Below are 15,233 nucleotides of genomic sequence, written 5' to 3' on the forward strand. Positions count from 1 at the left end.
AAGTGTTTTTTCCACACTAATACAAGTGCAAAAGTGGTTTCCTGCACCAACACAAGTGAGAAAAGTGGTTTTTCAACACTAACACAAGTGCGAAAAGTGGTTTTCCACACTAATACAAGTGCAAAAGTGGTTTCCTGGACCAACACAAGTGCGAAAAGTGGTTTTTCAACACTAACACAAGAGCGAAATGTGTTTTTTCCACACTACTACAAGTGCAAAAGTGGTTTCCTGCACCAACACAAGTGAGAAAAGTGGTTTTTCAACACTAACACAAGTGTGAAAAGTGGTTTTTCCACACTAATACAAGTGCAAAAGTGGTTTCCTGCACCAACACAAGTGCGAAATGTGGTTTTTCAACACTAACACAAGTGCGAAAAGTGGTTTTTCAACACTAACACTAGTGCAAAAAGTGGTTTTTCAACACTAACACAAGTGCAAAAGTGGTTTCCTGCACCAATACAAGTGCGAAAAGTGTTTTTTCCACACTAATACAAGTGCAAAAGTGGTTTCCTGCACCAACACAAGTGCGAAAAGTGGTTTTTCAACACTAACACAAGTGCAAAAAGTGTTTTTTCCACACTAATACAAGTGCAAAAAGTGGTTTTTCAACACTAACACAAGTGCAAAAGTGGTTTCCTGCACCAACACAAGTGCGAAAAGTGGTTTTTCAACATTAACACAAGAGCGAAAAGTGGTTTTTCAACACTAACACAAGTGCGAAAAGTGTTTTTTCCACACTAATACAAGTGCAAAAGTGGTTTCCTGCACCAACACAAGTGCGAAAAGTGGTTTTTCAACACTAACACAAGTGCGAAAAGTGGTTTTTCAACACTAACACAAGTGCAAAAAGTGGTTTTTCCACACTTTCACAAGTGCAAAAAGTGTTTTTTCCACACTAATACAAGTGCAAAAGTGGTTCCTGCACCAACACAAGTGCGAAAAGTGGTTTTTCAACACTAACACAAGTGCGAAAAGTGGTTTTTCAACACTAACACAAGTGCGAAAAGTGTTTTTTCCACACTAATACAAGTGCAAAAGTGGTTTCCTGCACCAACACAAGTGCGAAAAGTGGTTTTTCAACACTAACACAAGTGCGAAAAGTGGTTTTTCAACACTAACACAAGTGCGAAAAGTGGTTTTTCAACACTAACACAAGTGCGAAAAGTGGTTTTTCCACACGAATACAAGTGCAAAAGTGGTTTCCTGCACCAACACAAGTGCGAAAAGTGGTTTTTCAACACTAACACAAGTGCGAAATGTGGTTTTTCAACACTAACTCAAGTGCAAAAAGTGGTTTTTCCACACTAATACAAGTGCAAAAGTGGTTTCCTGGACCAACACAAGTGCGAAAAGTGGTTTTTCAACACTAACACAAGAGCGAAAAGTTGTTTTTCAACACTAACACAAGAGCGAAAAGTGGTTTTTTCAACACTATCACAAGTGCAAAAAGTGTTTTTTCCACACTAATGCAAGTGCAAAAGTGGTTTCCTGCACCAACACAAGTGAGAAAAGTGGTTTTTCAACACTAACACAAGTGCGAAAAGTGGTTTTTCCACACTAATACAAGTGCAAAAGTGGTTTCCTGGACCAACACAAGTGCGAAAAGTGGTTTTTCAACACTAACACAAGAGCGAAAAGTGGTTTTTTCAACACTATCACAAGTGCAAAAAGTCTTTTTTCCACACTAATACAAGTGCAAAAGTGGTTTCCTGCACCAACACAAGTGAGAAAAGTGGTTTTTCAACACTAACACAAGTGTGAAAAGTGGTTTTTCAACACTAACACAAGTGTAAAAAGTGGTTTTTCCACACTAATACAAGTGCAAAAGTGGTTTCCTGCACCAACACAAGTGCGAAAAGTGGTTTTTCAACACTAACACAAGTGCGAAAAGTGTTTTTTCCACACTAATACAAGTGCAAAAGTGGTTTCCTGCACCAACAAGTGCGAAAAGTGGTTTTTCAACACTAACACAAGTGCGAAAAGTGGTTTTTCAACACTATCACAAGTGCAAAAATGTTTTTTCCACACTAATACAAGTGCAAAAGTGGTTTCCTGCACCAACACAAGTGCGAAAAGTGGTTTTTCAACACTAACACAAGTGCGAAAAGTGGTTTTTCAACACTAACACAAGTGCGAAAAGTTTTTTTTCCCACACTAATACAAGTGCAAAAGTGGTTTCCTGAACCAACACAAGTGCGAAAAGTGGTTTTTCAACACTAACACAAGTGCGAAAAGTGGTTTTTCAACACTAACACAAGTGCACAAAGTGGTTTTTCCACACTATCACAAGTGCAAAAAGTATTTTTTTCCACACTAATACAAGTGCAAAAGTGGTTTCCTGCACCAACACAAGTGCGAAAAGTGGTTTTTCAACACTAACACAAGTGCGAAAAGTGGTTTTTCAACACTAACACAAGTGCGAAAAGTTTTTTTCCCACACTAATACAAGTGCAAAAGTGGTTTCCTGCACCAACACAAGTGCGAAAAGTGGTTTTCAACACTAACACAAGTGCGAAAAGTGGTTTTTCCACACTATCACAAGTGCGAAAAGTGGTTTCCTGCAGCAACACAAGTGCGAAAAGTGGTTGTTCAACACTAACACAAGTGCGAAAAGTGGTTTTTCAACACTATCACAAGTGCAAAAAGTGTTTTTTCCACACTAATACAAGTGCAAAAGTGGTTTCCTGCACCAACACAAGTGCGAAAAGTGGTTTTTCAATACTAACACAAGTGCGAAAAGTGGTTTTTCAACACTATCACAAGTGCAAAAAGTGTTTTTTCCACACTAGTACAAGTGCAAAAGTGGTTTCCTGCACCAACACAAGTGTGAAAAGTGGTTTTTCAACACTAACACAAGTGCGAAAAGTGATTTTTCAACATTAACACAAGTGCGAAAAGTGGTTTTTCAACACTAACACAAGTGCAAAAGTGGTTTCCTGCACCAACACAAGTGCGAAAAGTGGTTTTTCAAAACTAACACAAGTGCGAAAAGTGGTTTTTCAACACTAACACAAGTGCGAAAAGTGGTTTTTCAACAGTAGCACAAGTGCGAAAAGTGGTTTTTCCACACTAATACAAGTGCAAAAGTGGTTTCCTGCACCAACACAAGTGTGAAAAGTGGTTTTTCAACACTAACCCAAGTGCGAAATGTGGTTTTTCAACACTAACACAAGTGCAAAAAGTGGTTTTTCCACACTAATACTCGTGCAAAAGTGGTTTACTGCACCAACACAAGTGCAAAAAGTGGTTTTTCAACACTAACACAAGTGCGAAAAGTGGTTTTTCAACACTACCACAAGTGCAAAAAGTGTTTTTTCCACACTAATACAAGTGCAAAAGTGGTTTCCTGCACCAACACAAGTGTGAAAAGTGGTTTTTCAACACTAACACAAGTGCGAAAAGTGGTTTTTCAACACTAATACATGTGCAAAAGTGGTTTCCTGCACCAACACAAGTGCCAAAAGTGGTTTTTCAACACTAACACAAGTGTGAAAAGTGGTTTTTCAACACTAACACAAGTGCGAAAAGTGGTTTTTCAACACTAATACATGTGCAAAAGTGGTTTCCTGCACCAACACAAGTGAGAAAAGTGGTTTTTCAACACTAACACAAGTGCGGAAAGTGGTTTTCCACACTAATACAAGTGCAAAAGTGGTTTCCTGGACCAACACAAGTGCGAAAAGTGGTTTTTCAACACTAACACAAGAGCGAAATGTGTTTTTTCCACACTACTACAAGTGCAAAAGTGGTTTCCTGCACCAACACAAGTGAGAAAAGTGGTTTTTCAACACCAACACAAGTGTGAAAAGTGGTTTTTCAACACTAACACAAGTGCGAAAAGTGGTTTTTCAACACTAATACATGTGCAAAAGTGGTTTCCTGCACCAACACAAGTGCCAAAAGTGGTTTTTCAACACTAACACAAGTGCGAAAAGTGGTTTTTCAACACTCTCACAAGTGCAAAAAGTGTTTTTTCCACACTAATACAAGTGCAAAAGTGGTTTCCTGGACCAACACAAGTGCGAAAAGTGGTTTTTCAACACGAACACAAGAGCGAAAAGTGTTTTTTTCAACACTATCACAAGTGCAAAAAGTGTTTTTTCCACACTAATACAAGTGCAAAAGTGGTTTCCTGCACCAACACAAGTGAGAAAAGTGGTTTTTCAACACTAACACAAGTGCGGAAAGTGGTTTTCCACACTAATACAAGTGCAAAAGTGGTTTCCTGGACCAACACAAGTGCGAAAAGTGGTTTTTCAACACTAACACAAGAGCGAAATGTGTTTTTTCCACACTACTACAAGTGCAAAAGTGGTTTCCTGCACCAACACAAGTGAGAAAAGTGGTTTTTCAACACTAACACAAGTGTGAAATGTGGTTTTTCCACACTAATACAAGTGCAAAAGAGGTTTCCTGCACCAACACAAGTGCGAAAAGTGGTTTTTCAACACTAACACAAGTGCGAAAAGTGGTTTTTCCACATTAACACAAGTGCAAAAGTGGTTTTTCCACACTATCACAAGTGCGAAAAGTGGTTTCCTGCACCAACACAAGTGCGAAAAGTGGTTTTTCATCACTAACACAAGTGCGAAAAGTGGTTTTTCAACACTATCACAAGTGCAAAAAGTGTTTTTTCCACACTAATACAATTGCAAAAGTGGTTTCCTGCACCAACACAAGTGCGAAAAGTGGTTTTTCAATACTAACACAAGTGCGAAAAGTGTTTTTTCAACACTAGCACAAGTGCGAAAAGTGGTTTTTCAACACTATCACAAGTGCAAAAAGTGTTTTTTCCACACTAATACAAGTACAAAAGTGGTTTCCTGCACCAACACAAGTGCGAAAAGTGGTTTTTCAACACTAACACAAGTGCGAAAAGTGATTTTTCAACACTAACACAAGTGTGAAAAGTGGTTTTTCAACACTAACACAAGTGCAAAAGTGGTGTCCTGCACCAACACAAGTGCGAAAAGTGGTTTTTCAACACTAACACAAGTGCGAAAAGTGGTTTTTCAACACTAACACAAGTGCGAAAAGTGGTTTTTCAACACTAACACAAGTGCGAAAAGTGGTTTTTCCACACTAATACAAGTGCAAAAGTGGTTTCCTGCACCAACACAAGTGCGAAAAGTGGTTTTTCAACACTAACACAAGTGCGAAATGTTGTTTTTCAACACTAACACAAGTGCGAAACGTGTTTTTTCCACACTAATACAAGTGCAAAAGTGGTTTCCTGCACCAACACAAGTGCGAAAAGTGGTTTTTCAACACCAATACAAGTGCGAAAAGTGGTTTTTCAACACTAACACAAGTGCGAAAAGTGTTTTTTCCACACTAATACAAGTGCAAAAGTGTTTTCCTGCACCAACACAAGTGCAAAAAGTGGTTTTTCAACACTAACACAAGTGTGAAAAGTGGTTTTTCAACACTATCACAAGTGCAAAAAGTGGTTTTTCCACACTAATACAAGTGCAAACGTGGTTCCTGCACCAACACAAGTGCGAAAAGTGGTTTTTCAACACTAACACAAGTGCGAAAAGTGGATTTTCAACACTAACACAAGTGCGAAAAGTGGTTTTTCCACACTAATACAAGTGCAAAAGTGGTTTCCTGCACCAACACAAGTGCGCAAAGTGGTTTTTCAACACTAACACAAGTGCGAAAAGTGGTTTTTCAACACTAACACAAGTGCGAAAAGTGATTTTTCCACACTAACACAAGTGCGAAAAGTGGTTTTTCCACACTAATACAAGTGCAAAAGTGGTTTCCTGCACCAACACAAGTGCGAAAAGTGGTTTTTCAACACTAACACAAGTGCGAAAAGTGGTTTTTCCACACATGAGCTATAGCTGGGCGGCTTAGCTAAAAAATTCGGATCGATTGTTCCTTTTCCCTTAAAAGCATGAAACTTGGCACATGGCTAGAATACCCGAAAAGAAAGATTTTTAGTCCAGGGGGCATCCCCAATTTCACCCCATATGGCGGCCATCTTGAAATCCAAGATGGCCATCATACAAGACCTATTTTGATGAATATCTCCATAATTAGAACAGATATCAAAATGGTATCAAGGGAGATGGAGGAGCTGTGGATCTGCTGGACAATGCCCATGCTCTGCAAAGATGGATGGTTGCAGGTCCAGAGGTCTCAAGGGTGATTGATGAGTTTGAGACTGCACAGGAGCAACATGAAAGCAAGGCGCCATCACTGCATCATGATCAGAATAAAAGTACCCAGATGACCTTTGACAAACATGTCAGATCACTTGTATCATTTATCGAGGATCTAGGTAATCCATTTCTTGAAGAAACCGCTGACCTTTTGGTCCTTGACACAAAGGATATAGCAAGTGCATCAGTCGTACAAAGTGTGAAAGACGTGCAGAAAGTGGGAAAGGACGCTCTGGAGTCATTTGTGCAAGAGAGGCTGATTGAACGCTCAAAGCCTTTGAATGATGTCGTCCTGCGCAAAAAGTTACCTCTGTTTGGCAGCTCATCAGTAACAGACCAGCTGACAGATAAACACAAGGTACACTCATTGAAGAGTGATGTTCAACTGTTTTCTCACCTCTATATTGCCTGTCAAACCCACGAGGGAAACCTGGATGAATTTTTCCGTCATGAAAATCAATCTTTCCCTCCATCTCTGTCCAAGGATGGGAAGCTTCGACCTGGTACAAAGAGCGACCTTTTGGACTGCTTAGAGGAACTTTCACCATCAAGCACACAGATGCCAGAGGTGACTTGTGTCATACTTGACGGGGCAGTAATTGTTCAAAAGCTAAAGCCCGATGTTGGCACAGTCAAAACATTTGGCGAATATGCCGAAAAGGTCTTCATCCCATTTGTTTTCTCACAGTACAAATCTGCAACCCGACTTGATCTGGTGTGGGACCGTTACCTACCCGACAGCCTTAAGAGCATGACCCGTGAAAAGCGTGGCAAGGGGGTTCGCCGACGAGTAGATACCTCAGTTGCAATTCCTGGACAGTGGCAGAACTTTCTTCGAGTTGATGAAAACAAGCGTGAACTCTTCAGCTTCCTTTCCAATGAAACAATTAAATCATTTGAAGACCAGCGCAAGGAGCTAGTTGTCACACTTGATACAGAGGTTCTTACTGCTCCACCACGCATTGATCTAGAATCACTCTCCCCGTGCACTCAGGAGGAGGCAGATGGTCGAATGTTCCTACATGCTGCTGATGCAACACAAAGAGGGCATAGTAAGGTCCTCATACAAACTGTGGACACAGATGTTGTCGTGCTTGCAGTTACAGCATCCCAGAAGCTTTCAGTGATGATATGGTTACAATTTGGGACAGGCAAGAACATGCGATTTATCTCTGCACATGATATAGCCACAGCTCTTGGCCCTGAGAAATCTAAAGCCCTCCCCATGTTTCATGCACTAACAGGGTGTGACACTTCTTCGGCGTTTAATGGGCGTGGAAAGGTAACTGCATGGAATGTGTGGGAATCATTCCCTGAGCTCACAGAGGTACTAGCAGAAATTTGCCACCAGAGCACAGAGATAACTGAAACCTGCATGAACGTCATTGAGAGATTTGTTATTCTGTTGTATGATCGCACAAGTACTGCTACTGACATTAACATTGTACGAAAGAAACTGTTTGCAAAGAAGGGCAGACCTGTGGAATCAATTCCACCAACACATGATGCCCTTGTGCAGCACGTAAAGCGGGCAGTATACCAAAGCGCACTATGCTGGGGACAAGCATTGCATGCTAAGCCTGATCTACCAAGCCCCACTGAATGGGGTTGGCAAAAAACGTCTGCTGGCCAGTTCAAACCAATATGGACAACACTTCCAGAGGCTGCAAAGATCTGCAATGAACTTGTTAAGTGTGGGTGCAAAAAAAGATGTACTGGTCGTTGCCGGTGTAAGAAAGCTGCACTTCCCTGTACTTCTCTCTGCGCATGTGATGGAGAATGCAGCAAAGACTAGAAAACCACAAGATGGCACAGTTACAGTCTGCGATGTCATAGACACTTTTAATCACTGAAGAATGCCAACCTGTTAAGAGTATTTATATGCATTCCCAGTATGCATGATACTATGCAAAATTAATATTTTCATATGACTGCTTAATATTTTATGTTACCATTGGATTCCTAGACCCTAAAAATGTAGGTGTAGGCACTGCAACCATTTAGATAACTCTTCTAATTATGGAGATATTCATCAAAACAGGTCTGTTATGGCGGCCATCTTGGATTTCAAGATGGCTGCCATATACTATTGAATATTTTATGTTGCCATTGGATTCCTAGACCCTAAAAATGTAGGTATAGGCACTTCAACCATTTTGATATCTGTTCTAATTATGGAGATATTCATCAAAACAGGTCTTGTATGACGGCCATCCTGAATTTCAAGATGGCCGCCATATGGGGTGAAATTGGAGATGCCCCCTGGACTAAAAATCTTTCTTTTGGGGTATTCTAGCCATGTGCCAAGTTTCATGCTTTTAAGGGAAAAGGCACAATTCATCAGTTAAGCAGCCCCACTACTATTCAAAGTAGAGATGATGATTAATTTTGAAAATTAATAAGAAATGCATTAGCTTCCTCTTGCATATGCAGCAGCTTCCTGATGGTTAATTTGTAGGAAGCAGTGGGGGGTGGAGAGGAGGTGAGGAGGGTGGTTATTCCTGATCTGATGCAGTGATGAAGCAGATATCTCATCTGTATCAAAAGGTAATGACCGAAAAATCCCATCCTCCACAACCTCGGTAATTCATGTTACTCAGCGACTTAATTTAATTGCAGCTTTAGACAACATCATCGAAATCGTCATCATGATCATGTGTCTCTAAGTTGTAAACATAAGTTATTGTAAATTAGAGGTTACCCAAAGTATGATGACTCTTAAAACCATATTGATCATTAAACTGCAGGACACAGTTTGGCATCAACCTTGCAAATTACTTAAAGTAGCGAAGAACCGTCCAAGAACCCTCCTTACGGATGGGTTAATTACCCCCAGAATCATGGACAAGTTAATTACCCCCAGAATACGGGACTTTCAAAATGCGCTATTCTTTGTCTACTCATTTATAATGCGTATTTTATTTCGATTTACTGTAATATTCTTTTCATATAGGTTTTAATTAATGTGTTATATTTTTATTTATATTATTATTAATTTTTTAGGCTAGAAAATGCTTATTTTACCGTAAAAGTAATTAAAATCTAAAAAAATTAAAATGCCTATAGGCCGCAGAATCCCGCGATATAATGAAAAATCCGATATATAATTTTACATATACTAGCGAGAAAAACCCGCGATGTACCGAAGCCGCGAAAAGTGAAGCGTGATATAGCGAGGGATGACTGTGTGTGTGTGTGTGTGTGTGTGTATGTATATATATATATATATATATATATATATATATATATATATATATATATATATATATATATATACAGACTTGGCATTTAATATGGAATATTTTTTTTGTTGGGGTGAACTTACTTTTCAAGATGTCTTAGAACCAAAAGTTCATTGGAATTATGTTGAAATTATTCTAGATTTTGTTAACGTAACCTTTAAAAGAAACAAAAACCACATTTGACATTTCGAAACAAATAAATTGATCCTTGAAAGTGATGTAAACTGATATCGAACTCAATTCATGGACAGTACTGTGTTAAACTTCGGTATGTTTTCCAGAAGTATCTCTTTATTTTGCACATGAGCCAAAAATTATTTTAACAAAAACAAAAGTTAAATTACGACTGGGATTACCGACAGTAAAATTACAGTTCAGTACTCCGTGTAACCCCCACGAGCATTCAGGAGAGCACGTACACGTTGAGGCATGCTGTTCACGAGATTTACCAAGGTTTGGACAGGAATCTCTTGCCATGCAGTGACAATAGCCTGCTGCAATTCATGCACAGAGGTCGGCTGCTGCTCCAAGTGGTCGATTTGACGCGTTAATTCTGCCCACAGGTTCTCCATCGGATTCATATCCGGGGACATGGCAGGCCACTCCATATGCTCTACACCATGGTCAGCAAGAAAGTATTGGATCATGCGAGCACGATGAGGCCGTGCATTGTCATCTTGGAAGACAAAGTTTCCTCGAAAGGCTGCTCGAGCAAATGGAAGCAATGTTTCTTCCAGAATGGCCCTGTACTTGAACTGGTTCAGGTTTCCATTCAGAACAACCAGGTCAGTTTTGCCCCCTGCATGAAAAGCAGCCCAAACGGTCACCCCACCACCTCCAGCTTGGACTCTTGGCACTATACAATCTTTGTTGTAGGCTTCATACACTTGTCTGTGCACTCGGACGCTTCCATCTTGACGATAGACCAGAAATCTAGACTCGTCACTGAAGATCACATGATTCCAGTGTCCTTGCTGCCATTGACGGTGCTCTCTGGCCCACTGCAATCGGCGATGGCAGTGTTGTCTGGTCAGGCGTGGCTTTCTCAGGGGACGCCTGGCACGATAGCCTGCTTGAACCAGTCGTTGGTTGACTCGCCTTCTGGATACAGGCACTTTTTTTTTTTCTTTTTCTTTTTTTTTTTCTATACAAGATCGAGGCTCGTGAAAGAGCGAACATTAATCACACAGAAAGACAAACAGACACATAAAACAAATAACATCGGGAGCGGTAGACAAGATGGGGAGAGAGGGGGAAGGACACAAACACAACATTTGAGAGCAGGGACCGAGAGACATGGAGACATCGAGAGATCTGTGGGAGGGAGAGGGCTTTGGGGGGGAGGCATGTGAAGGGGGGGAGGCATGTGAAGGGGGGGGGGTGGGAGAGGTATAAACATATGGACACTGCCAGGATTTCCAGGAAAGAAGTTGGAATTTCAAACAAGGTGGATCTGGGGTGAATTAGTGGGGGTAGAAAAGATCAAGGTTATGGATGGGGGAAGATAAGAGATGGTGGTGAACAGCTGTTTTAAAGACCTGGAGGGAGGAGAGGGATTGAAGGGAGTGTGGGAGTTTGTTCCACAGGTGGGAGAAAAGAGGAATGAAAGAGTGAAGGTGAGCAGAGAGCCGAGATTTCGGCAATTTAACCATCAGAGGGTTGCTGGCAGATCTTGTGCGACCTGTAGGAATATTTGGGGGACAGAGCACAGAGAGAGCTGGGGGAGCAAGGCCGGAGAGGAGTCGGTAGAAGACAGAAAGGCCACCTACCTGCCTGCGGTGAGTGAGTGAAAGGCCCTCAGATATAGCTTCATCGCGGGAGATTCCAATGATTTTGAAAGCTTTGGATTCAACAGCGTGAAGCCGAGCCAGGTGTGAGGCAGGAGCACCAGCCCATAGGGGAGAACAGTATTCCATTGAGCTGCGGATGAAAGCCTTTTATGTGGTGAGGAGCTCAGGTGTGCCGAGGAAGGACTTCGCATGACGGAAGATGCCCAGTCGGCGACTGGCTTTGGATGCCAGCTTGGAAATGTGGTTTTCCCAAGAAAGATCATGGCAGATAGTGAGACCCAAAAGCTTGAGTGACAGAACTTCTTGGAGAGGATTGTTGAGAAAGTAGATGGGAGGGTTGTCCAGTCGATCTTTTCAGAGAGACATAGCAAGAGAGTGAGATTTGTCAGGATTGAAAGACATGTTCCACTTGTTTGACCAGTCTGTGATTTTGTCCAGGTCTTCAGAGAGTGAGGAGGCTGCAGACTGCCGATCTGAGGGAAGAGGAATGGAGCGGCAGAGAGTGGAGTCATCAGCAAAGAGATAGAGAGGATTTTCCAGAGAGTCGGAGAGATCATTGATAAAGACCAGAAAAAGCACAGGACCCAGCACACTTCCTTGGGGAACTCCAGCCTGAACAGGAAGGGGAGATGAGAGAAATCCATTCAGGGCCACACGTTGACTACGACCAGAGAGGAAGTCCGCAAGCCATGCATGGAGATTTCCATGGATACCATAGGAGGAGAGTTTGGTGAGCAGAGCTGGGTGCCAGACCGTATCAAAGGCCCGTGATATGTCAAGGGAGACAGCTCTGATTTCCTGTTTGGCATTGAGGACCTCCATCCATTGTTGAGACAGCAGAAGCAGCATGTCCAGAGTAGAGTGACCTGATCTGAAACCAAATTGATGATCAGATCAAGCCATTGGAGAAGAGGAAAGATTTCATATCCGAAGCAATGATGGATTCCATGACTTTGCTGATAATTGGGAGCAGGCTGATTGGTCTGTAGTTGCAAGGATCTGTTTTTGCACCTTTTTTGTGTAAAGCGGTAATGTTAGCTGATTTCCAGGATGCTGGCAGATGACCTTGAGCAAAAGATAGGGTGAAAAGAACAGAGAGAGGGTGAGATAGAGTGGCAGAGCAGGATTTTAGGACCCGTGGGCTGATGCCGTCTGGTCCAGTTGCAGAATCAGAGTCGAGGTTTGACAAAAACTCCTCCACCTTGTCAGGAGAGAAGGACACAGAGTCCAGGAGCAGTTGGGTTCGACTGGGAAAGGTGGGAACAGAGAGAGATGGGTTTGGGACTAAGGATTTCGAGGCGAACACAGAGTTGAGGCATTCGGCTTTGTCACGTGCGATGTCAACTGTGTGGCCATTTGAGGTAAGGGAGGGGATGGAGGGGGAACAAACACCAGAAACGGATTTGACCAGACGCCACCAGGATTTGGAGGAAGGAGACAGGTTTGAGAGTTCATTCTTGAGTGAGGAGAGATAGTGCTTCCTGGCACTCCTGAGGGTAGACACACACTTGTTCCGAGCTTGGTGGAAGGAACTGAGATTTCCTTCAGTTGGATTAGCCTTCCAAGAGGCAAAGGCAAGTTGTTTCAGGGCAACTGCCTCACCACACGATTCAGTGTACCATGGACGGGAGGAAGGGTAAGACAATTGAAGGCGAGATGGGATAAATCTGTGCATGAGAGAGACCAGTTTGCTTTGGAAGAATTCCCAGGAAGAATTGATGTCAGAGGCAGTGGAGATGGGAGACCAATCCAGACGATTGATGGCTGCTTGAAGACCGTCCCAGTCGGCCTGAGTGAAATGCCAGACTCGTCGACGCTGAGGAGGCTCTCTGAGAATGGCCAGAGAGATGTCCACTTTGACAAGCACATGATCAGAAGAACCGATTGGAGCAGAAGAAGAGCAGCAGACATTCGCAGGGAAGTTTGTCATAACCAAGTCTAGAAGAGAAGATACTCCATTGGCTGAGATCCGGGTCGGGAAATTGACAGATTGTGTCAATCCCAGTGAGTCACAGAAGTCCTTTGCTGAGGTGCCATGACTGGTGAGAGAGGAACCCACACCCAACCAGGTGGCATGATGACAGTTGAAGTCACCACATATGAGGAAGAGAGAGTTCGGATGAGTGGATAGAAGTTGGTCCATGTTGTCAGACATTGAAATGTAGATGGAGTCATCACTGTTTGGGGGACGGTACAGAACACATATGAACAAAAGGTGGGAGCGGAGAGGAAGCCGTAACCAGAGGTACTCCTGCGGGTGAGGAGGAAAGAGAGCAGTGCAAGGAGAGTGAGGAAGAGAGTTTTTGACAAAGATAGCCACCTCACCACCAGGCCGAGGCTCAGGTCTATCATACCGGAGGAGGGAGTAACCAGGAAGAGATATTAAGGAATCAGAGACATCTTGAAGGAGGAAAGTCTCTGTTAAGCAGATCAAGTCTGGATTGTCAGAAGCAATCTGTATGGAGAGATCAGTCAGGTTTGAGCGAAGGCCACGGATGTTTGAGGTCCATACCGTTAATGAAGAGAGAGGGGGAGCATCGGGTACAGGACAGGGGAGGGGAGGAGTAGGGTAAGATGAAGGATGAGAGGGGGAGGTAGGGAGAGCAGTTGATAGTGTTTCAGATGTTGCAGAAGAGTTCCAAGAAAGGGAAGGATGAGGAGGATGAAAGGTTTGATGGTGAAGGGATGCGGCACAGTGAGGGGTTGTTTGAGGGGGGGGCAGAGGAAAGTAGCAGGTTTGGGGGGGTGGAGGTATGAGATAGAAGGGAGACGAAGTGGGGAGGAGGCAGCTTGGAGGAGGAGGGGGGAGGAGAGAGAATTGGAGAGGAATGGTATGGGGGGAGAATTGAATGGGAGGGATTGGGGGGGAGTTTTGAAGGGGAGGAGTGAGGGGGGAGTTTAGGAGGGGAGGGGCAAGGGGGGAGTTTTGGAGGGAAGGGGCAAGGGGGGAGATCAGGAGTGGAGGGGCAAGGGGGGATTAGGAGGGGAGGGGCAAAGGGGGAGTTTAGGAGGGAAAGGGCAAGGGGGGAGTTCAGGAGTGGAGGGGCAAGGGGGGAGTTTAAGAGTGGAGGGGCAAGGGGGAAGTTTCGGAGTGTAGGTGCAAGGGGGGGGATTTGGATGGGAGGGGCAAGGGGGGAGTTTAGAAAGTGGATGATTAATGAAAGACGAACATTGATAACAAATTGGGTTTGTTGTGATTTTCAAGTTAGCAATCCGATTCAGAACGATGGAGGAGGGATGGAATGAATGTGAATTTAGACCATGTAGTGAGGGAGACGTATAAGATATTGAATTTCTTTTTTTTGAAGTGGAATGAGTTGGAGAGGAAATTGAGAAAAACCTTTTAAATAGGAAGAAAAACAGCGTGTTGTAATATACCACTGAATAAAACACAGAAGGGGAAAGGTTAAACATATTTAAATAATATTTAAACAGAACTATGAACAATCTTATATGCACAAAAATACCAACGGGGGGAGAGCCGAGAGGGACCACCACGAGTCACGTGAACAGGGCAAACGGTGGATGGCAAGGAGATAATGGGGGTGGGGCGAACAGCACACCTGGACAGAAAATACAGGATGAGACAACAGTACACGTGGAGAAAATAAAATAAATGTTTTTGTTTTTTTTGTTTTTTTGGGGGGGGGGGTGGGGATTTAGAACGTTAGACAGTATTATGTTCGGGGTAGAAGGGAAAAAACCAAGAGCCAAGCAAAACACGCTTAAGTTAACAAAACACCGACGGGGGTACAACTACAAGGCCACACACGAGGAGCAGAACACGATTAATTAATTACGAGTTACAGGAAATTCAAACCAAAACTAACTATAATCAAACAATATCGCATGGACGATAAAATAACGAGTTGAAATTTGACAATCTATCTGGGGAAATGGGGGAGAAACACGTGGTCGAAGAACGAACGAACGAATAAGAATGAATAAACGAATGAGCACAGAGAAGGTAATGTCTTCTTTTTTTTTTTTTTTGAGTTGAGATTTACATAAGGAAGTAGGCTTTGGGGTGG

Source organism: Myxine glutinosa, chromosome 7, assembly GCF_964187855.1.
Source record: "Myxine glutinosa chromosome 7, kmMyxGlut1.1, whole genome shotgun sequence".
Taxonomy (NCBI): domain Eukaryota; kingdom Metazoa; phylum Chordata; class Myxini; order Myxiniformes; family Myxinidae; genus Myxine; species Myxine glutinosa.